We start from the raw sequence: 23,326 nt of genomic DNA on the forward strand, positions 1-23,326 counted from the left end.
AATGTCCAGACAAAACGAATTACCCACAGAGCACCCAGAGAGTGACTCAAGAGCCATCTTATTCCAGAGCCTGGGAGAAGAGCCGAGGTTTAAAGGCTTCTGGAATGCTATTAGGGTGGGAGCCACATGGATTTTGGAGCGGGGGATGCTAGTCCAGAGGCAGGCACCACCATGTAGTGGTCATCTGGAGTTTTACAGCCCAGATTGGATAGGCCTAGCCTAAAACCTATGCCTTGCTCGAATAGGCAGCATCATTGGCAGAGAGCTTCCTCCTGCTGCCCTTGAAGATGGAGCATTTAGTTGTTGTTTTCCATCAGCTCTGGATGCAAGGCATCTCTGTGTGAGAGCTTTATTAATGAGAAATGCCTACCACTTCCTTGCTTTGCTGCTGCCAAAAGCTGGCAGTGCTGAAGCACAGTGGCTGAGCTTTTGAAAAGGCTGAGTCTGGGTTTATTTAGTTTGTAAATGAAAGAGTTGTTCTGAGTCTTAGGGCTTTTTCAGTCTCTCCACACCACCCCTTCGGATAGCAGAGCCGAAGATTCAGCAGAGCCAACATTTGCAAACTTTCCAGGGTGTTTTTACGTCGCTTAAAAAGAAAAGAAAAAGATTTTTTGGGCTTGGAACACATTGATTTTTAAAATTTTAATAAATGGTTCCCCTGGTTTCATTTATGCTCTTTTTCTAACTTCAGTTGTGGTTGGTCTGTAATATTATTATATATAATGTTTTCCTCCATAATATAAAATGATTTTTTGCAGGTGCCAATATCCAACATGATCTCAGATTGCATTTGAATGTTCTCTCTCTCTCTCTCTCTCTCTCTCATATATATAATCCAATCTTCCCCAGCTTGATATTTTCCAGATGTGCTGGAATGACAACTCCCACAATTCTCAGCCAACCAAAAGCCATGCTGTCTGAGAATTGTGGGAGTTGTAGTTCCAGCATCTTGAAGGTTGAAGAAGGTTCATGGAAAATGTAACAGCCTGGCCTTATGTTAATACTATTCTATTAGTATTAGAATAGTATTAACTATTAACCATGGTAGTTAATTCTCTTATCTTTGTAAAGAAGAGTAAGGACATGCTGTGAATCCAGAGTCTTTTTATCATCATATTTTTGAGAGTATAGAAGTATTGTTATGCACTTCACTCATTATAATTCCCTTTGGCCAAGACTTGCAATCAACTCTGGTGCTCAGTCACAGGCTAGGTTCAGACATTGGGCAAAGTCATAATGCTATTTGCTTGGTTGGGGTTGTTGTGTGAATCCAGCTACTGTCTTGTGATTGGTAAGTTGGTGGCCTGTTCAGCAAACCAGTTATAAATGAATGGTGTCACTGATTATAGCAAAGTAGCAGTCTCTCTTGTTTGTTTTCCAATTCTGGGGGAGGAATAACATGACCTGCAGGATAGGAAGAAGAATAAATGATATAATATCTACCTGATAAGGTTAAGCTGCATGTTCTAAAACAGTTTAGTTTTTAGTTTCTATGTAAAACATTAGATACAAAAAACTGTGGATTGGGGTTTTTTTCCCTACTTATCCTACGTGTATTAGTTATCCATTTGTTTTTGTGCAAAAAAGTAATTGAGAGCAGAAGATCTGCAGTGAAAATGTTCTTTTAGTGTGAGGCCATATATGAAGAGTAAAAATTAAGATTTCCTCCTTTATTTCCCTCAGGGGCAATCTTCCCTTTACTTACCCATCCGGAAGGCTCTGATAGGAGGAGTTGACATCTCTTAACCTCCTCTTGGTTTAGATCAGGGCCCCTGAGTGTGGCCTGTCCTTAAGAAGACTGCTGTGGGCTTGTAGAGCAACAGACTCTGATTTGCTTAAAGCTGTGGAGAGCTGTGCAGAGCGTTCTGGCTCCTAGTACTGTAGCTTGTGCCTGAGTATCACATCTGGTATGAGTTCACAGTGTGTGCCCCTAAGCCAGTGCCCATTTGCTTCATGCTTGTAACCATTATTTCCAAGGGCAGTAAGTGAAGCCCATATATACAAACATTGTTCTTTTGCTGTTTTGCATTTTGCAGTCCAGTCCCCTCTTCTCCTTCGGCACAACTGAATCAGAGCTGATAGATCCACTTAATTTTATTGTGAAGGTTGGATAGTTGATGGGACAAAATCTGACTTAACAATGGCAATAAACCCCAGCATTATATAGCGGGGCTGGGACGTGTAATAATTTCTCTTTCCTTTCTGTTGTGGGATTTTACAGTTTGGTGGCAACCTTGTCTTTTGTATCTTGTTAATCTGTTTACAGAGGTTTCTTGGCCCCCTGATTTTATCCTAGGCCTCAGCCTTGGCATCTGAATTGCCTCAACTCTGCTTCAGCAGCTTCATGCTGGGTATTCTTGGATAAAGGAAGATTGAAAGGGGTGCAGCTATGAAGTCTAACGTGTGGCAAGCCCAAGGATGAGAGGTTGTGGGGTTTGTTTGTTTGGTTTTTTTGGAAAGTTGTTGATATCTAATCTAATAGGAGATTTGTTATCCGACCATCTTTCTATTATGGAAGTGTCAGGATTCTGCAGATACTGCCTATTGAGTCTCTGTCCAGTTCACACAACAAGCTAACCCATGGTTTGTTTAGTGGTGGTTTATGAAGGAAAATCACAGCTGGTTAATTTTGTACAGTACACTATAGCTTATAAACTACATTGGCTGGTTTCATGTACTATGGTAAACTAAAGATGAAGAAACTGCAGTATGACTTAATATGTTGTGTGAACTACTTTCCTGGTTTTCTTTTTTTATTGTGAAGAGTGGTAAAGCAAACTTCCCTGGCCAGATATACTGGGCTGCAGTTCACGTTAATTCGCAACCAGCCTGTGCAATGACCATGGTTCCTTGGGGATTAGAGGCGTGGTATTTTGGAACATCTGGAAGGCATTATGTTGGGAAGGCTGGAGTAAAGGAGTCTTCAGGAAGAGTTCCTGTTGTGCTGACTCCTTTCCCTTGAGACTGAGCTACATAGAGACCAGCTTCCCTGCCCAGCTCTTCTCTGTCCTCCACAACTCTTTCATTATTGCTTTGGTAGGATTTATTATTACTGCTTTAAGCGTTTATATTGTGGTAATGGCTAAAGATCTCAGTCCAAGATGTGTTGGGAACCATATCAACATCAGATAAATTACAGCCCATTTCCACTAGCTTAACAGCTTTTGGAAATTACAGTGGCGTTCTCTGGTATAAGAGACAATTTCTTTACTTACTCACCTTTCTCTGTTCTCCTGAGTAGAATAAATTGAGATTAGCATATATGTTCTGTTGCATATTTTACAGCACAGTCTATTTTTTCCATGTAATCAGTTTGAGCTTTTTGTTTGATATTTGCTCTTGCTGGTTGGCCCAAAGCTAGGCCTAATGAAATTCCTAATGCTTCTGGTATATCTTTCTCTTTGACTGTATATACCTGAAGGAGCACATCACAGAAGTGATGACTTAGCCTGATGCAAAGAAGTGCTGCTACTGTACTGTTGATACATAGTGCTACTACCTAGAGGATTGAACGTGGGTTTTAATTCCCATGCCGGATTTAATAGAAGTGGTACAATAACCTCAATGGAAGTGGGTTGCTTAAGTGGGCTCCTAGTTTCCTCTTTCTGGACTGAGTGGAGTTTAGGAAATCAAACTGTTGGGGACAACTCTAAGGATCTTGGTCTGTTCATTGCAACAGTCTGAAAAGAAGCTTTGGTAAGGAAGAAACAATGGCAGAAAAGAAATAAGGACCAAAAGCCAAATGGGAAAGCTGTTTAGATTAAATTGAGAAGATAAAGCATAATGTAAAATAAACATTATAGGAAATAAAGAGTGTGCCATATTAGCATTATTAGAATCTAATAACTATTAGTAACTAATAGTAGTTACTCTCAGAGAATGATTATTCTGAAGCTGAAATGAAATTCTGGAAACACGTCGCAATAAACAAGAGATTATTGTTTTTGCTATTCATAGTCTGCCAGATTTCAACTTTTCAAGGGGAGGATAACAACTGTACTTTACATGCAGGAGATCCCTGATGAGATCCCTGGGATCTTCAAATAGATAGGAAAGATCCTTGCCTGAATTCTGGAGGTTTGGAGAGGAGTTGTTAGGAAACAAATTATGCATTCCCATTACATATATTAAACTGCAGTTAGACTTAGTAAATCAAAAAGCAACTATGATTTCAAACTGTGGTTAGTATCCTAAGACAAATCATGGCTTGCTCAGTGATCTCCATCTGTACATAATACTAAGCAATAAACCTATTTTTTCTTTATTATGGAATTTCACTGCAAAGTATTAAGGCTACAAGTATTAAAATGGGAAAAGCAAGCAACAAACAAATCAAAACCAAATCAGGATGGATCATGATGACATCAGTTGCAGAAATTTTTGAGAAATTGAAAGAAATAGATTAAAAAAGAGAGCCAGTTTGGTGTAGGTTAAGGTACCAGGCTAGAAACTGGGAGACTATGAATTCTAGTCCTGCTTTAGGCGTGGAAACCAGCTGAGTGACCTTGGGCCAGTCACTCTCTCAAACCATTTCCGAAAATGTTGCCAAATAAACTGCAGGGACTTGTCCAGACAGTTGCTGGGAGTCAAGGCTAAATTGAACCCACCACCATCCCCACAAAATAAAGAATGGTAAGAATCGGTCTTCAGCTTCTGGTTTCCTTGAGGAGCATGTTAGAAACCTTGAGGACAATCCAAAGGATCAAATGCTTTTTGTGGTGGGATGGGTGGGTGAGTGTGTGACTGAGTAAGAGAGGGTGAGGAAGCATGCATGTGGAGGAGAGGGTGATTTTATCAGGACTTCCATTCTCTTGGGGACAGAGGGAGTAGAGCACAGTGTTCTTTGGAGGCTAAATTGCAGAGCTGCTGCTCCACGTTCCTCCCTGCTTGTAACCTTTTGAAGGAAGAATGGAACAGTGTTGATTCAGAAACAACACTAGCACACTAAACCCAAGCTGTGTTGATGAGCTCCTTCCTTCCAGGCCACATAGTAGAGTCTCATACCCAAAGTATAAATGCTTAATCATTAACACAGTCTTCTTCTGAAGCAATTAGGACAAAGCATTCTTAACTGAGTTACTTCTGATAAAATAATCATGGTCCCTGTTTCCTAAACAATATTTCTATGATGTCCAAATAGGAAACTGTGGTTTGAGTGATTCCTTCAGTCCAGAATCTCATATTACGTTGGACATAATAGGAAACTGGATTTAAAAAAAACTGTGTGGTATTAAGGCATATTAGAGAGGGGAGAGTACATTCACATGGCACAAGACAAGACTGACAAGTCTAAACTTCTTTGTCAGGGAGCTCTGCTGCTTATTGTAGCTTGAACCTTGGAGATCTATGTTTATCAATAGCTTTTTTGATAATTGCTCTATAATGTCTCTTTCAAACTTCTTACATACATTACTGGGTTTAGTAACTAACATGGTTTATTTGTGTGGAAAACATTTATGTGGAGGACATTATGTTGGAAGACATAATGTTAGGTTGGGGGTTAGTAGTTGCAAATCCTGTATTGTTCCCCCATTTTATCTGAAAAGTCAGGACTGCTAGTTGTTGAACTAGATGGCTTCACGATGCAGAATTGGTGCTTTATTTAAGTGTTAATGGTTAATGATGCAAAGCACAAAGTAAGAAAAAACAGCTATAGAGTAAAAAAAAGTATAGAAATACTTTTTTTTAGTGATGCTTTCTTCCCTTCCATTTGTTCCCCAACTGCTAAAATAGATATTTGTACTTTATGTTGAATAATGAGGGTTATTGCTAAAATCTGTTTAACTCATTTCATCTATTATTTGTGATTGGTCTCATACTTGTTTTCCTAAAGACATATTCCAAATATCTAAAGTAGTTTTAAATTTCTTGAAGAATTTCACTTATAGTGTAGTAATAGGACAGCAATGAGTATGTCATATATTCAATTATCTCCAGTAGTAAAATTTATTGCAGATAATGCATGAATACCTGTTTCTTTATCTCTTATTTCCTGGAGTTTGAAGCCTCATTTTCATAGGAATGATGGATATTGTGGAACACTATAAAAACTGAATAAACTGCACAACCCATTTTGGGGTCATATAAAGTCCTTGCTTGAGGTGTGCAGGTGCAGGTTTTCAAGGTTGCCTCCTCATATCTCTTGCCATACGCTGAGTAAAATAAATAAATGAAATAATAAATAAATAAATAAATATTGTGCCGCAGACTTGTAATTTTCATGGCTATTTCACTAATAGTTACAACTACTCCCACCACATTTCCCAGCAACAAGATTTCTGCTGCTTTTTTGTGAAAGGGGCAAGGTAACAGAACGTGTTATGGGCATTAGCATCCAGTAGAAGCCATGACATCATCATGCAAGTGATAATTTGTATCATAAACACAGTATATGATAAGTGTCATTTGCCCAATGATGTCATGAGGCACATGACCTTGTTTGTACCTCCACTGCAGATGATCATGTCTATGTCTATTTATTATTTTTAATTTCTGAGACCACCCACTCGAGAAGTATCTCTGGATGGATTAAAAACATCACAGTAGAAAGAAACCCAAGAATCACAGCAACCATGCAGGGAGAAAACAAACTCCCAATACACAACATTTAGCAGGTGCATACATCATGTTGGCCCAGTGCCTGTGAGGAGAGCAAGGGCAGGTGTGACAAAGATGGCTTGTCTCCTGTGTTCCATGATTGTTTTGTTGATGGGATCCAGAGCATGTCCACTTTTTCTGATCTTATTAAACAGCCAGAAACAGTTGTATAGTTCTGCCCTGTTCCATGAAGGGATATACAGAAGACCACCAGCATCTTGAATTATACCCTGAAGGTATAAAATAAAGTTCTTTACTTCTAATAAATCTCCAAACTCCTGTGTGTTGTTGCATTTTATATGAAGAGCTAATGTTTTGTGTTTCCTGAACACTATTGCTATCTTGTTGAAACTGAAGAGGACTCTTCCGTAGGCCAACATCTCCTACTCTTTTGCTCTCCTCAAGTTCACTCACTATCTGTAGTGAAGGACCAGATTTTTTTTTTTTAATTTTCAATCCATCACAGAAAGATACTTTTGTTAAATACAATAAAATAACTTATTGGAAAAATGAAGTGGAAAAAACTATACATTAAAAAATAGGCTTGATTAAAAATTAAAATGATTGTAAAATAGCAAGTTATAAAGTCATAGCAAGCTATATAGCAATCAGTTACAACCATTAATAGATACATAAAAATGAACTATATTTCCACACCGTTCAAAAGAGACAATAAAAAAGTTAAGAATGAAACAAAAAGACCAGAACACATCCTCTCCAGCAGCCAACACCCAGATAAGCAGGGATTAACATCAGGCAAACAATCAAGCAGAAAACAATGCCCTAATCAAGGAACTATTAAGGAGAAAACCACACCCCCACCAACACTGGCAGGGCAAACTACTGTATATAAACAAGGAGCAAACCACACACTCACTGATGATGTTATCTAGTTGGGTAATGAAACATCTACAAGCAAACAACCAAGCTCAGAGAGCACCAAGGACTCAACCCTGAGCTATATATATTCTCTTTTATTGATAGCAAGTTATAAAAATGCTTGCATTTTCTCAGATCTTTATACACTTTTGAGATATAGTTGACAAAATAACCATACAAAATGTCACATGTAATATAGTCCTGCTGTGCAAGATTAGTATGCAGCTCGCACCACATGCTCACATGAGTTTTACAAAACCTTAACTGGTCTATACTCTGTTCAAGGAGATGAGTCCTCTGCTGACACACTTGGATACCGCCGTAACGTCTAAATTGCTCTAAAGGTTTTTAAATGCTTACTTTTGAATTCTATACTTATTACATCATGGGCCAGTGACAAACAGTTCACAGTCTGTTTGAATAGCACTGGTCTAGAGAACATCAAGGTAGACAAGGTTCTTATGTATTTTATGTATGTGGTTTATCTTCATGTGTGATGTATTACATTTTGCTGTTGGGTGTCAGGATTGCGTCTTGAAGAATGGCATTTTTTCTGCTGTTGAAGCACACTTTCCAAACAAACCCTGCAAATAAATTCTCAGGAAATAAGATTCTTTTCCTTTGTAGATCTTATTGGCTAAAGGATGTATACAGCAGGGGTAGGAAACCCCTCTCCAGGAGAGCAAGTGGGAACTGTAGTTTAAGCAGCACCTCTAAATGTTGAGAGGTTCTCTACCCCAATGCACAATGAGGAGTGTATGGAAATATCAAGAGTGGCTCCCATTAGCTGTTTCATGCTAATCTGACAAATGGTGAACTATATATTAGTTTCCACCACCAGTGCGAGGCCCTGTCATCTACAAATTTATCCAACTATCCTTTAAAAAAAAGAAAAGAAAATTACTGTTAGATGCTATTCTGAAGTATTAAGAGAATTTACACATGTTAAATATAGGTAGGTGGTTGGTTGGGTTATCCCAGCAAATTAGCTGTGAAAGCTTGTTAGAGGTGGACCACCATGTTTTGTTTCTTGCAAATTATGCTCTGGGATTAGATACCAGTCCCACTGAATGTCTGTGGGCTTTCCTTATCTGGAAAAGTATTTGTAGTGATTATGTCCGGCTATATTGTGCTCAGTCTACTAAAGAACTGGCAACAACAACATGGCCAACCTTAGTTTCATAACTATTGCCTAAAACTTGAGCGAAGCTGATGGGGTTCTATTTGTTGTTGTTGTTTAGTCGTTAAGTCGTGTCCGACTCTTCGTGACCCCATGAACCATATTGCGCCAGGCCTTCCTGTCCTTCATTGCCTCCCTGAGTTTGCTCAGTTTCATGCTCATTGCTTCAGTGATGCTATCTAACCATCTCATCCTCTGCCGTCCTCTTCTTTTGCCTTCAATCTTTCCCAGCATCAGGGTCTTCTCCAAGGAGATCTCTCTTTGCATTAGGTGACCAAAGTATCTGAGCTTGAGCTTCATTATTGATCCTTCCAATGAGCAATCAGGGTTGATTTCCTTTAAGATTGACTGGTTTGACCTCCTAGCAGTCCAGGGGACTCTCAAGAGTCTTCTCCAGCACCACAGTTCAAAGGCATCAATTCTTCGGCGCTCAGCCTTCTTTATGGTCCAGCTCTAATAGCAGCTATTCAGTGAGACATTTTGTTTTTTTGTTTGCTAAAGTTGTCATCTTAGTAATGTGGATCTCCTCTGGGTATACAGTTTATGGAAAACAGACTGAGAAAAGCTGCCATTCGTTGCTGTCTGTAGGTTGCATTCTTTGAAGTTTTTCTGTTCTTTCCAGGGGCTCTGTGGCTGCCCCTATCTCACCCTCTGACACGCCAGTGAGATTGCTGTGAATGGTAGCTTCTGGCTGGAGGTAATGGGCTGTCTCTAGCCATTGGTCTTTTAATCAATGCTTGCTGTGGAGTTGAATCAAGCTGCCATCTCTCCACTCTACGATTAATCCACTTTGTTCCCATGGGGACAGCATCAGCACCTCTGACTGCATTCTGGAGCCCTGTCCAGTGACTCAGCTGCTGAAGATAAATTGTCTATTAATCCACAACATTGAAATTGCTTTATTGCATGATGCAGGCATGTCCCTGGAGGAAGTTTAATCTGTGTCTGGACTATGAGCTATAAATAATGGGCGGCTGGTGTAATAAAGTACGTCATGTGGGTTTTCTTTTAACTGCCAGTATTATACATGTTGTCTCCTGTTGCTGCGTAAAGAATCCAGTGCCCCGTCTGATGAAGTTGAGAAGCGAGCATAATTTGGGAAGGCGGGGAGAGTATGACCCAGGAACATTCTCTTTACCATTGGTGTTGCTTTTTTAAAATGTATATATTCGGGATTGCTGGATCAGAACATCAGATGTAGTGACACTGGATTAGTTTATTTAGGCTGCTTGGTAGCCTATCATATGATAAGGCTTAAGCTAGGTGACACTCAGTCATTGGAATAGAGGCAGTTGTCCCAGGCTAGTTAATACAGTAACCTGGTTTGCATAGCACACCAAGCCACTTTGGACCATGTATGCTATCAACTTTCTCCTCATTCCTTTATCCATGGTCAGGGGCTTTCCTAAAGCTGTGTGTTGTTCATACCCTAAGAGGCCACCACTTCTGGTATGTTTCAAATTTGGATTTGTGCTAGCTAGAAATGGCAGGTGCCCCATTTTTGGATGATAGGCTTAGCTTGAGGTGAGCTGGATACTACGTTCAAAAGGTTGTGCAAAACAGAGGATAAGATGGCATAATGCTTGGTTCCATTAACCACTCAGAGCAGTTGAATATGAGGCAAACATACTCTTTTCTTCAGTCCAATATCTACACAACCCCCTATTGTCACACACTCTTTCTTTGCTTCTTCCGCATATGGAGATGTAAGGCTCATATCTCACAGAGGATCTAAGTAGGTGCACAATCTGTGACACCCCCCTCACCCCTAAGAGGTATGGCTCCTCTACTTCCTCCAGTTCCCCTTCCCTCCACAGTAGGAACCAGGAGGAAGTGCCTCTCTGCATTACTGTTGTGATTGACAGTTGTAATACCCAGTCACATCCTCTTCTTCCCCCGGATTCTGTTGCCCACTAGCCACAGATGCCGCTGTTTTTCTCTGTCTTGTGCGCCCGTATGTGTGCAGGCACAGCATACGGTATGCCTTTTTGGGGATCATGCATGGGAAGATAGGTGCATGTGATTTGAAGTTTTGTGTTGCTTTGTTCATGTATATATCAACTGAGATGAGAGGAAGAGCATTATAACATTGAAAATAGTTAAAATTGAACAAATAACTAAACTTGATAGTAACATTTAATTCATTTAATTTAGTTTCATTCTCCCATCATTCTTTTAGCATATTTTTATGTTGCTCTGCTATCCTATACCTCTACTACTATTCCTCCTCCTCCTCTTCCTCCTGGTGAATCAGTTCATTGGCTCCTACAGAAATAAACCTGCAGTGCAATTCAGTGAGGACATGTTGTAACCTAAACATTAGTTACAGTGTACCCTTAATCTCATTTAATCCTGAACGTGTTTGTCAGTTGGCTGCTTTAAAGAGATAAAGTGCGATGAATGTGACCAATGGGCTTTGTAACCAAGTATAAAGCCTTATCTTTTTCCTTGATTCCAATATTAATCCAGATTTTCCTGGTCAGGTTATAATGAAGAAGTCTGAGTTGATGTAAACAGGATCTTCATGTGAAATCTGACATTTTAAAAAAGGAATGGGTAGACAAAGGAGGCATATGTCCTAGTGTTCTTCCCTGCTTTCCCAAATAATATTTTATGGACTCAGTAGACATCATCTGAGTGCAGCTCATGTATGGGAAGGTTTCTTAATCTTGGTGCCTAGGGCAATATATTTCTCTTATGTGATAAACTGAACAAATTCCAAAGAGGAGAGATGAGGTGAACTTTGGTACTGAATTAGATAAACAAAAGCCCCTTTCTCTTTGTCTTGGAGCTACTTGGTGGTGAGGAAAGGTTTAGCGGCCTTTTGATATGTTAAGTGATGCTCCCTTCTTACCATCACTTCATTTGGCATTCCAAAGCTAAGCTGAGGCCTTGAAAATTGGTGCCAGTGATAAGACCAGTTGACCCTTAGTTTGGGTGGGAAAGAAACCAATGTCAGCTTTTGCAGATAAGGATGCATAGGTCCATTAAAAGCATAATTGTCTTTACTTTATCATTCAGCTGACTCATAGGAAAAAAACAAAAGGATTCTGAGAACATGAAAAATGTTCACCCACAACATAGTTTGCAAAGGACATTTCTAAAATTAAAAAAAATCAACCTCAAAATTGGAATAAATGTATTTAATGCTGACAACCAGAATAACTGTTGATTATATTCTGATTTTTTTTCAAAGAGTAATTCTGTTATTATTCACTAGAATTCTAAGCTGGATTCTCAGAAGTATTTCTGTTCTTCAGAAATATTTTCTTATTAAACTTGTGCATTGTTTTCTTCTTAGTGTATATATATTTCTAACCAAATATGCATGATCATTCCAAGTTAGAGATACCCAGCTAAGTGGAGCCAAAACAAGTAGGAATTGGGACCGTAATGTTTTATTTTTGCATATCTACTGTACAAAGCACTTTGAAGGTCATTGTCAAGATCAGCCCTGTGCTCCATTACTCTGCTTGCCAAATTAAAAGTAATGGACATTATTGGTGAATTATTTGTTTTTGGTTTCAGTTAGAGCTTCTAGATTCAGTTTTAGGCTGGTTTAGGTCAGTAAGTGACAAGCATATATGTAGGCTTTTCTGTCTTGGAACAATCTTACTTATGTTTGTTTAAAAGTAAGTCTCATTGATTTCAGTAGATTTGCTTTCAAAGAAGTGTGCATAGATAGGATTGTATACTAAGCCATTTTAAACTCCTGGTTCTTCTACTGTCTTAAACATATTACTGTACTATGGCTCCCATCTTCTCTAAGGAAGCTTTCAGTATTGGAGAAGCTTGCCAAATCCATAATAAACCAGCTGATTGCCAGGAATACTTCTATAAGTTGCTGGCATTCTAGAAAGGTCACATTTTAAAATAAGAGCTCTCAGACACTTACATTTTATATAGGAGATTTTCTATTTGGAAATATCTGTGGAATCAGGTAGAACATTTTGTAAAAAATCTTTGATTATTTTTAACTGCTGAGAAGATCTTGGAGTTTTCCTGTACCTATTTAATTAGGTAATGTGCCGTAAAATGGGTAGTCCCTGAGGGGATGCCTTTTGGCTGAGGCATAGCAGCTTGTGCTTGCTGTCTGATGGTGTCTGTCCTCCCACCTTTTCTCTCTGCATTGTCTCAGCAACAACAGCAGTTTCACAGCCTCTCCTTGCATCCTCCATACAGGATGAGTTCTGCCCCTGCCTAGTAACTTGTCCAGAATATTCCACAGCATAGAATTTGTGGCTGAAGACCCAGCCCATTGCACAACATACATTTTATGAAGGCAGAGCTCCTTCTAATTTTGTCACTTTTGTTCTTAGTACAGAGGTAAAGTTGTGGATTGTATCTCTAGCTTACGTCTGCCTCTTTGGCGTTGTGCTGTTGATTATAACTTAATATTCTAGTTGATTCTGTAGATTCCTGGGAGAAGTTTTTCAGTTCCACTGGTCCCAAGGCTTCCTGTTGTTACCACTGATTCCTGAGTCTCCTGAGCCAAGAGTCTTCAGGATGGAAGTGACTATATTGCATTTTACTAATGCCGTAATGGCCTCATCAGGTTTGGTTTACTTCAAGAAGATATCATTCCGTTCCTCAACAACCAGGATTGCATGGTTTGCAATTGAGACACGTCTTTACAGTTTAAAAAAAAAAAATTAATATAGCAGTTTGGATTCTGCAAGTGGTTTGTGAGCAGACACATTGGACCACCAAGTAGACCTATTTTAGATTTTTTAGAGTGGCTCTGCAAAGTACCTTGTTCTTTCTTCTTTGGGGATTTATGTCACAGTGATATTAGTGATTCAACATCCATTCAGGGAAGATACTACTTTCTCTCATACAGATGTAAAACTATTTTGAAAGGAATAGTCAATTTCATTAATCCTTCCCCAAGTCAGGTTTGGAGTTTATATCTTTTATCTATGCTGATATCAAAACTCTTTGAGCCCAAGGCTGTATGTCCTCCCCACATATAGAGATGGAAAACTTTCTGGTGGCTGTAAATGTTGATGTGACCTTTCAGTGAACTTTGTAATCTCCTTTGTGATCTATGCTGGTCTGTGACCATAATAAAGATTTGATTGGATTGGAGACTTTGTGATGAATTTTATTTGATTTTTCATTGGGACACAGTGCTCTTATGATCAAACATTTTTTCCAGACCCAAGTCCTCCCGTATAGGGTCTTCTTTATGCCCTTAATGTTTGGAGAGGTGTAGCATTCTGTATCAGCCATACTGGTTGTAAATATAGTATCTGTTCATGTCATATTCCATGTTGAAGCAAAATCATCTGATTTCCACCAGTGTTTTGCTAAATGAGTTATAGGTACCAGTAGACCATGTTGTTAACCTTACTAAGCCATACGCTGTAGAAATACAGCAAAATCTTATCTCCTCAGCTGCTTTTGGAAAGATATTTTGTGGCCTGAGCTCTGTTAATCAACCACCACTTGATCATAACTGCCTGCTTTTATCAGGCACTATCAGTTGGACTTCTGGTCTCAATAGTTTGCCTTTTAACAAACGGCAGGGAAGTTTGCCAATCAACTGCTTGTGGGAATCACAGAAAATACAGTGATGAAGGATTGGCTATTTACCTCTAAGCATAATTCTTTCAGTGGTCATCTGTGAATGCACACAGCCTGCTCATCCTCCCCACTTGACTTGGTGGGTGGTTTGGTTTTGATCCACCACATGATGCTCAACTGGGGAAATTGGTGGGTGCCCCATATTTATATAATGTATGTTGGGGGGAGCGAGTGTCTCCCACCAAAAATCCTATTTTCAATAAGCTGCTGTTCAGGCACAGATGACCACTTGAAGGGCCATAGGCAATGAACCAACCATGTAATGAGGAAGAATAGGGAGGATAAACTTTGTCAGTTATTGCCCTTCATAGCTTGAGATCTCTACTTCTGCAGCTGAATATTATTATATTGTAATAGACACATTGAACACACTGCCGCTAGCTCAAGGTCAGTATGGTGGCATTGTCTGTGGGACTAATGTTCCAGTTTAGCTGGTAAATGGTCTTCACTATGAATTGACAGTGGGATGCCATGCGAACACAATTCATTATAGTGTAGAGAGTTGAGTGGTTTGGATTGATGCCATATGATGTAGACCTCTAGCACATGTCTGCCAAGTAATTGATTAAGCTGGCTTTGAATTTAAAAGGTCTTGACATTTTATCTTGGTCTGTCTCTTCCTGCAGGGCAAGGCCCTGGAATTAGCAGTTGAAGCTGTTATCATCCCAGCAGCAAGCTTTGCTTACTGGTCTTTAGAAAGAATAAGATAACAGAACATGGGAACTGATTCAAAGTTTATGAATAAAAATTGGGGCCTAGAGAAGCTCTCTCCCTTGGGGTTTTATAAGGACTTTTCCCCCTCTGCATTGCATTTCTCTTTTTAAACCTTTTGCAGCTATAAGTCTATGCAGCTTTTGGGATCCTTCTGTTTAGTTACTGCAGTGCAGCAGCTATTTGATTAAAAGCTACAGAGTTGATGCAGTCTGGATCTTTGCTGTGCAAAAAGGGAGTCTTGTCCTTAAAAGTCTGTAGATCAGCTTCCAGATGTCTGGAAGACCGTCTCTCTTTTTCCTTCTTTTGCTGCTTAGGATTAAAGCAGAGAGCACATTAAAACCCCCCAACCTTTTAAAAGTTGGAGAAAGGAGCAGAATTCTGAAGAAAGGAAGTATAATTTTTTAGTAAGTCAGAAACAAATGTTATATAAACATTTTCAGTTTTCTAAAATTGAAAATTAGAGCAGAGAAACATCACTTGTATTCTTAAATGTCCTCACCAACTTTAGTGTCCCCCTGACAAATCTTTGCTGCCTCCCAGGGCTGACACATCAGCCTCCTCCCTAGCCCAGTGTAGCAGGCTATGTATGTTTCATTTTGATCTCTGTTGGTTGAGACTGTAGCTTGCAGGATATAATTTCTTAAAGAGCATGTTTTCCCTGTATTTTTAGGGGGTGAGAAGGCATGTTTTCTGATACTGTAACTTGGAAGTGGGGAAGGAACTTTCTACTTCTCTGAGAAATATAACCTTTCTGGCATGTCTTAGAAGAAGACTATAATTTGAAAATGTTTTTTTGAAAATTTCTTTGTAGTTCTGACAAATATTATTTCCATATGTATATTGTGATTCAAGTTAGAGAGCCAGTTTGGTCTAGTGGTTAAGGTACCAGGCTAGAAACCAGGAGACGGTGAGTTCTAGTCCCTCCTTAGGCATGAAAGCCAGCTGGGTGACTTTGGGCCAGTTACTCTCTCTCAGCCCATGACTTCAAGCTCAGGCAACAAGCTGGTCAGTACATTCCTGTCGCAACCAATGGATCAACCTTTGGTCGATCTGAAAACAGCAGACCTGCACCTGCGGGAAAACACTAGAAAGAAAAAAAAAGATTGTGATTCAAGTTAACTTTTACTGTTTACAATAGTACATTCAAGGAAAAAAAAAGTTAAATCTTAACTTAAAAGGGTTGTATTATTTATAGCAACATTAATCTTTGGAGGTTATCAAGTATAGAAGGCTTAAAGCCATTTGCTATTTTATGGATTTAGGGCAGCCCTACCAACCTGAAATCCCCTAGATGTATGGAATCTCATGGTCATTGGTAGATAGGAATACTTGGAGTTAAAGGTGCATCATGGGCCCCAAGCTGGAGAAGACCTATTTAGGGCTGGGAGGGGGAGGAGGGGATTTAAAAATCAAAATAGTCCAGGATCAGATTATTTGAAGGTCTGATTTTGACTGAAATTCAGTCCAGTTTAGTTTTTGACCTGGCCCTTCCCACTACTTTGAGAATGTGGTCCTGGCACACCACTCAGATGAAGTGTGGACCTCAGCCTGAGAAGAGCACCCACTCTTGTCTTAAAGCAAGGAGGCGAGGAAAACTGAGCATGGCCAAGGTTTTAAAAAATAAATTAACTCTTCTCGTGGTGGATTACCATGCAACCAGATTATCTGATTTGTGTTTGCTTTGCCTGTTTCTTAACCAAACATTTCCCGTGACAAATGCTTAAACAACAATGTCTTCCACAATCTCCCCTGGCACCAGTGCTATTTTTGAGAGAAAAATACTACACACATTCAGATAATAAGCCAGGGAAACCAGGGATTGGTTGGCAGATCACACTTCCACCCTGTATGCGACAGCTAGGATTTGGATTGGGCCACGTGGTGAAGAAAAAGCAGACGGGCAACTGCAGGCTCCCTGTTTAACGTATTGTATTATTTGGTCCTCAAAGATGCTTGTGCCTGAGATTTTACAGTTCCGAGGGCTGTACTCCCAGTGCCCTCTTTTGGGTTGTTCATTAGGTCAAGCTCTTGACGAGGAGGCTTTATGCAGTATTTAAAGTTTCAAGCTATCACCTTGACTTCAGATTTATTTTATTTGTTCCAAATTGGATATTCCAGTCATATGTTTTTATTTTTATGCAGCTGTTTGAAGGTTTAAATACTACGGATTCTAAATTAATAAATATCAGTGGGATCTGACTTCGCAAGTGGCTGCTGGGTACCAGTGGGATTTTTCTTTTGTTTTAAGTTCTGTTGTCTTAATATGTATGTATGTATGTATGTGAAAAAGAATGAGAAAGATACCCACTCTCAAATGTTACACCTGTTGAACTGTAATATAGGTGCTCAGATCTCAAAGTGGAAGATTTAGGAGTCCTTGAAAAAAGATCTTATTCACTGGATGGAATCCTTGTTTTTAGATTTGTGCTTTAGGTTTAGGGTTACACCTGAGGGGAGCTCATCAAAGTTTTGTGGATCAAAATGGTCCTCCTCCTGCATCTGAGTAATTTTGGATGCCATGATTACTGTCTACTCTATTAGAAGACTGTCACCTCTGGCTTCCTAATACTCAGTGTCTTTATTTTGTAGTTTTATGCTTGCCATACTACCAGCGTTGTCCTGAAAAAAACTCAGTGATGAATGTGCATGAGTGAGGGGATAACTCATGATAGAATCTTAGGAGCTGGGTTTTTCTTTGTTTTGTGCCTGTAGTTGGGTACCTTATTTTCATACCTTCTGAGTTGCCTTCTGATGAATAAGAGTGCCTGAAAGTCTGAAGACCAAAGTGCTAAACAGCTCCTCTTCTTTTGTGAAACTTTATCTTTTGAGCATTTCTTCCTTAGGCTAAAAGCTGGTGTTCCCCTTTATGTTTCTGTGTCCTTCCATCATTGTTGTGCATTGTTGTTTCCCATCTTTTGTCTCATGTAGCCGCCTGCTTAATTCCTTTTGTTGAAATGGTTGCATAGGAGTGATGCCAAGGCTATGGAAGAAGGCATAAGTAATATCCCTACTTTTGTAGTAGTATATGTGGTCAAGGTCAGAGTATTCTTAAGTGTGATAATTGACTGTTGATTGGTGTCAGTCATTAGTGACCAGGTATATAGATTTGTTGATACCTTCTGAGTTGCCTTCTGATTTTGTTGTCCTCTTCTTCTCTTTCTTTCACCTCTCCCAGCATTAGGGCCTTCTCCAGAGAGCTAGATCTTCACACACAGTTAAAGAATCAGTTATACGTGACTCCTGCATTCCTACATGCACACCTACATTCTTAATACATCTCATTGTTCTTTATTGAGCCATGAAGATTATTTTAATGAAGAATAGTAAACAAGTTTTACCTAGCTCATATGTGAATCACAGATTTCCATTAAAAACCTGGATGATTTGATTAATGCTATTGTTTTGTCCTGTATTGTTATGATGAATCTTTGATTTTGGTTCATCTCCAAGGGCCAAAGCCTTATAATTCTTGTTGAGTGAATTTGATAATATCTGTCAGGTGGAAGAGATATGACAAATAAGCTGCAAAGAAATAATTTGAATTGGTGCTTAATTTATTTAAAAGAAGAATATTTCTGATGAAGCTGGTTTTTCATCCTCGATTCAGGATTCTATATATATGTAAGAGACTTTTATTGCTAGCTGATTCACCTTTCCTTTCCACCATTATTTCCATTAAATGGGAATAGAGTCCCATTGTTGAAAATATGTTCCTAGGTTGGGTTTGCAGATTATGGGGATGGGCCCTAGTTGAAAACATCTGAGAGCTACTTGTCTTGTTTTCCTATCAATTATACTAGGGGGGAAAAAAGAAATGTAATTAAAGGTCATGCAAATTATATCTTTTAAGAAAAGGGTCTTAGAGTTACAGCTTTGATTTCTGAGCTTGCCATCAACTGTTTAACAAAACACAGGTGAAAATTCTGCCCTGTGTGCAAAATGTTAATGTTTGTCCAGTATTTCAGGATGTGAAAGTAGGTAGCTCTTTTTGGGGGGGGGGGGCATGTCCAATCCTTTCATATTCTAAAGCAGGAAATGTAAAAAAGCTTTGTTCACATAAGGCCTGCTCTTTGCTTTAAGAAAGCCATTTCATTTATCTTGTGAAATGATATACTGTAGTAAGCTGTAGCTAATATTGCAGTAATTCCTGGAGCAAGATGGGCGGCTATATAAATTGAATGAATGAATGAATGAATGAATGAATGAATGAATGAATGAATAAATAAATAAATTTTGCTCATTTACTGATGTTATATATTGTGTCTATTCCTTGGTTTATGGTCCTGCATCTCAGAGGCTTAGATGAAGCAGTGTTCTTCATTTATGTAGAAGGTACTGAGTTCTTATTACAGATAGAGAGAAATGGGATTCTTAGCTATTACTTGGAAAAGTCTCATAAATCACTTTTGTAAATGGCCATTGAGCTTGTTTACCTATGGTGAATGAAAACTATCTCCAGGTGATCAGCGGTAAAACAGTCTTATCAGAATTAGTGCAACATTTCAGGTGACTGGTCGGGATACTGACAGAACTAGCAGAAATGATAACCACTAACTGTAAGAATTTACAAAGTCTTAGAAGGCAGGAGGAGAGCAAATGTTGTTCCCATCTTTAAAAAACGGAAGGAGGAGACCTGGGAAGTTACAGTTTGTCTATGCTGGGCAAGGTCTTGAATCAGATTATTAAACAGTATATTTGTGAGTACTTGGACAGAAATGTAGCAGTTAACCAAAGGCTTGTAACAAACAAATGCACAACCCTAAAGTGAAGAGATTTAAGTCTTTCACTCTTAAGAGCCTACCTATGGGAGCAAGTTTATGAACAAGAGAATACATAATGCCAGACTAATTTTACCTCCGTTTTTGACAGAGTTACTACCTTAATAGACTGGGAGAATGCTACAGCCATAGTGTATCTTGACCTCAGCAAATTGTTCAATAAAGCCTCTCATGATATTCTCATAAATAAAATAGTAAACTATGACTGGATGATCCAACTGTTAGATTCATACTTGGATAAAAGACCACACCCAGACAGTACTCATAAATGTGTCCACATCAGCTTGGAGAGTAGTACTGAACAGAGTGCCACAAGATTCAGTCTTGGGCCCTGTGCTGTTCAACATTTTTCTTAAGACTTGGATGAATGGGTTGAGGAGATGATTATCAGATTTGCAGATGACACAAAACTAGGAGGAGTAATGAACACTTTAGAAGAGAAAGAGAAGAGTAAAAAAAAGTTGTAGACAGGCATGAATGGTGGCCTGAAACAAACAAACAAGAAGAAATTTAACAGGGTGAAATGTAAATTCCTGCTTTTGGGGGAGAAAGAAGAAAGATACAAGTATCGGATGGGGGAGAACTGGTGTGGCAGTACAATATGTGGAAAGGATCTAGCTGTTCTAGCAGCTGACAACTTGAATATGAGCCAATAATGTGATGCAACTGCTGAAAAATAATCTATTTTGGGATGTATTAAGGAGCACACATCCCAACAATACTCTACCTTGGTAGGCCCTACTTGGAATGGTGCCCAGTTCTAGATACCGCAGTCTAAAAAAGACATTGACAAATTGGAGCAAATTCAAAGGAGACCAACAAAATGGTGAAAGGACTGGAAACAAGGTTTTATGAGGAACAATTAAAAGAACTGGATATGTTTAGTTTGTAGGAGAGAAGACTGAGGGAAGATGTGTTTAGCTTTCAGAAGAGAAGACTGAGTGAAAATATCTTCAGATATTTAAAAGGCTGTCCCATGAAAGAGGAAGTGGACTAGTTCTCTCTCATCCTGGAGAGCAGGATTAAATCCAGTGGATGAAAACTACAGGGAAGTAGATTCAGGTTGGATATTAAGAAGAATTTCCTGATGGTAAAAGCTGTCAACCAGCTGAACAAGCTGCCTCATGAAGTGGTATGTCCTCCTTCATAGGAGGTCTTCATATTGGATAGCCATCTGTCCAAAGTGCTTTAAGAGATCTTGTGAGCAGAGAATGGACTAGAGCCCTGAGCTTTTTCAGCTGTATGATTCTGTGATTATGGTTTCATGCTTAGTATTCAGTTGCATGCATTTAAGGAATGAATCAACATTATTTTTAAAGAAATAATTTTGATGGAGTTCACTAATCAGCCCTTTTTATAAGTTTTTACGATCTTTCATGATGAAAGGCTCTATAGTGATGTATCTATGCATGCATCTCTATGTGTATGCACGCACAAGAGAAAGTGCCCATGGGGTAAACATATCTTTAATAACATATGGACAGCTATGCAAATGGATTTAAATACTTGAAGTTAAAAATCCCCATTCCAAAGGTGACATTTTGTGCTTGGATTATTCAGTAATTTTGCAGTTCTTACTGTGGTTCCATGGTTTTTATTGTTGAATAATTATACCTAAAAATACTTATTTTTCTTTCCTTGCCTTCCATGGGGATCCTGGTAAGCTTGTTCATGGATCTCATCAGCTCTGCACTATTTGTTGAGTCCTAGATAATTGTGCTTTAATGAATTCAGGTAATGCAACTGCCTAAAAGCAAACTTCAATTTGCTATTTAGGTAACTTGACTGTAAAGCAGTTGCAATTTATACAAACATCTTCTACCCAATCCCTTTGCCTTGCTCACATGTGGATACAAAGATCAGACAGTGTGTCCATTTCAGATCCTTTAAGATGCAAGTTGACTATGCGCATAACTTTTAAGACTATTGTGATATTACCCTCCAGCTTCCATAGCATACCAAGATCTTTGTCTTGAAAATTATTAAGCCTCCAAATTCAAGGTTGTGTGATAGGTTTTAGGCTGTTATCGTTCCCATTGCTAGGAAGGTAAATCTGGAAAAGCATTTTATATTTTCAGATAGCCCAAAGATTGCTTTCTCAAGATTTTGTGTAATATGAAAATGGTCCAACGTTTAGGTTTTTGCTTGACATGGACAACTTTTTAGAAGTTTGGATTTATTCATGGTCTGCACGTTGCAAATGAAGATGCTAAAAGCTGTATTTGTTTCTACAATCATATAAATATTTTGGAAATAAGAGTTAAAGTTATTTTCTGAGTCATGGCTTCTATATATATTATATATTATACAGCCAGGTAAATACAGAGTATGGTTTCATCTATGCTGATTTCTATATTTATTTATACCAAATTTTTATGCCAATATTTATACCAAAATTTATACCAATAGGTACTGCAAATTGGTTGGAGTATAAAGAAGGGGGAGGTCAGAAATCAAATATTTATCTATATTATATTTAGGGATGTTTTTCTTTATTTTAACATTTATAAATAATAATGTGGAGATTTTGGCATTAAGCAAAAATTTATACATCTTTTTCATATCATGAAATCAACTCAATGTACTCTGCTTGGAATCTTTTACTAATGTTATATTCAGCATTAATTGTATAAGTTCAGTAATTACTTGTCCATTTATAGATATTATCTTTTTTGAAAACACATCTCTGTTTTAAATACTTTTTTTTCATTCCTGAGACATGAATAAGCTCCCATTTCTCCTTCTTCGTATCTCTTTGCCCAACTGGCTGCAGATGACAGGAGTTATGCTCCAGTAACATGTGGAGATCTGTAGATTCCCGATGCAGTTTAAATAAACCAAATTCTCCCACGCCCATTGTTCATTGAAGACAATTAAAAAGTAGTATCTTTTGTGACCTGCGACTCTGTTCATCTGCCATGATGTATCTCTTGTACTTTGCTTCTTTTTTGATATTTCATGCCTCTAAAAGCAAGGCAGTTTCTTATTTCTGACATTTGTGGTGTGTTATACACAGAGGAACTCACAGTAGGCTGGAAGCACTTACAATGACTGGAAAGCTTGCTGGTGGATGTGGACACACTGTGTGTGGGAGGGTGGGAATGGAAAAGGTATGCATTTTTAAAGTAAACATTTACGTTGTAAGTGACCCGCTGCTACCCCTCCCTCCCCAAACTGAAATAAATTACAGACAGCAAATACCTGTGGCTTTTGCAATGGAATCTAAAACAGAGGGGCTAACAGACTTGTCGTTCATGAAACCAGATACCAGATTGGAGTAATACTACTTTTAACATTCTCTTCCTGAAAGCAGAGACACTTTAAAATATTGCAAAAACGTACTGATACGGTTAAGAACTCATATTTTGAAAAGCGGCTTCTTTCCCTTTTTGAATTTTTTTGTTCATAAGGTACCTGTCACTTTGCCCTTTCGTATTAGTTTTCAAGGAAACTTGCAGTGTGTGTGTGTGTGTGTGTGTGTGTGTGTGTGTGTGTATATATATATATATATATATATATATATATATATATATATATTTTCCCCAAAAAGGTGGGGTGTATAAAAAGAAACAGAATTGGATCTGCAAAGAAA

The 23,326-nt window shown here is 38.6% G+C and overlaps 1 protein-coding gene across 3 annotated transcripts in view; it reads left to right on the forward strand.

Moving 5' to 3' along the window:
* LRP1 (LDL receptor related protein 1) overlaps positions 1–23,326 on the forward strand; it is a 304,990-nt gene that overhangs the window by 36,407 nt on the left and 245,257 nt on the right. The gene's annotated exons all lie outside the window — the stretch shown is intronic.

The sequence above is a fragment of the Python bivittatus genome, unplaced genomic scaffold, assembly GCF_059951505.1.
Source record: "Python bivittatus isolate LINGU-HERP-01145 unplaced genomic scaffold, Pbiv_v1 ctg000220_np1212, whole genome shotgun sequence".
Classification (NCBI taxonomy): domain Eukaryota; kingdom Metazoa; phylum Chordata; class Lepidosauria; order Squamata; family Pythonidae; genus Python; species Python bivittatus.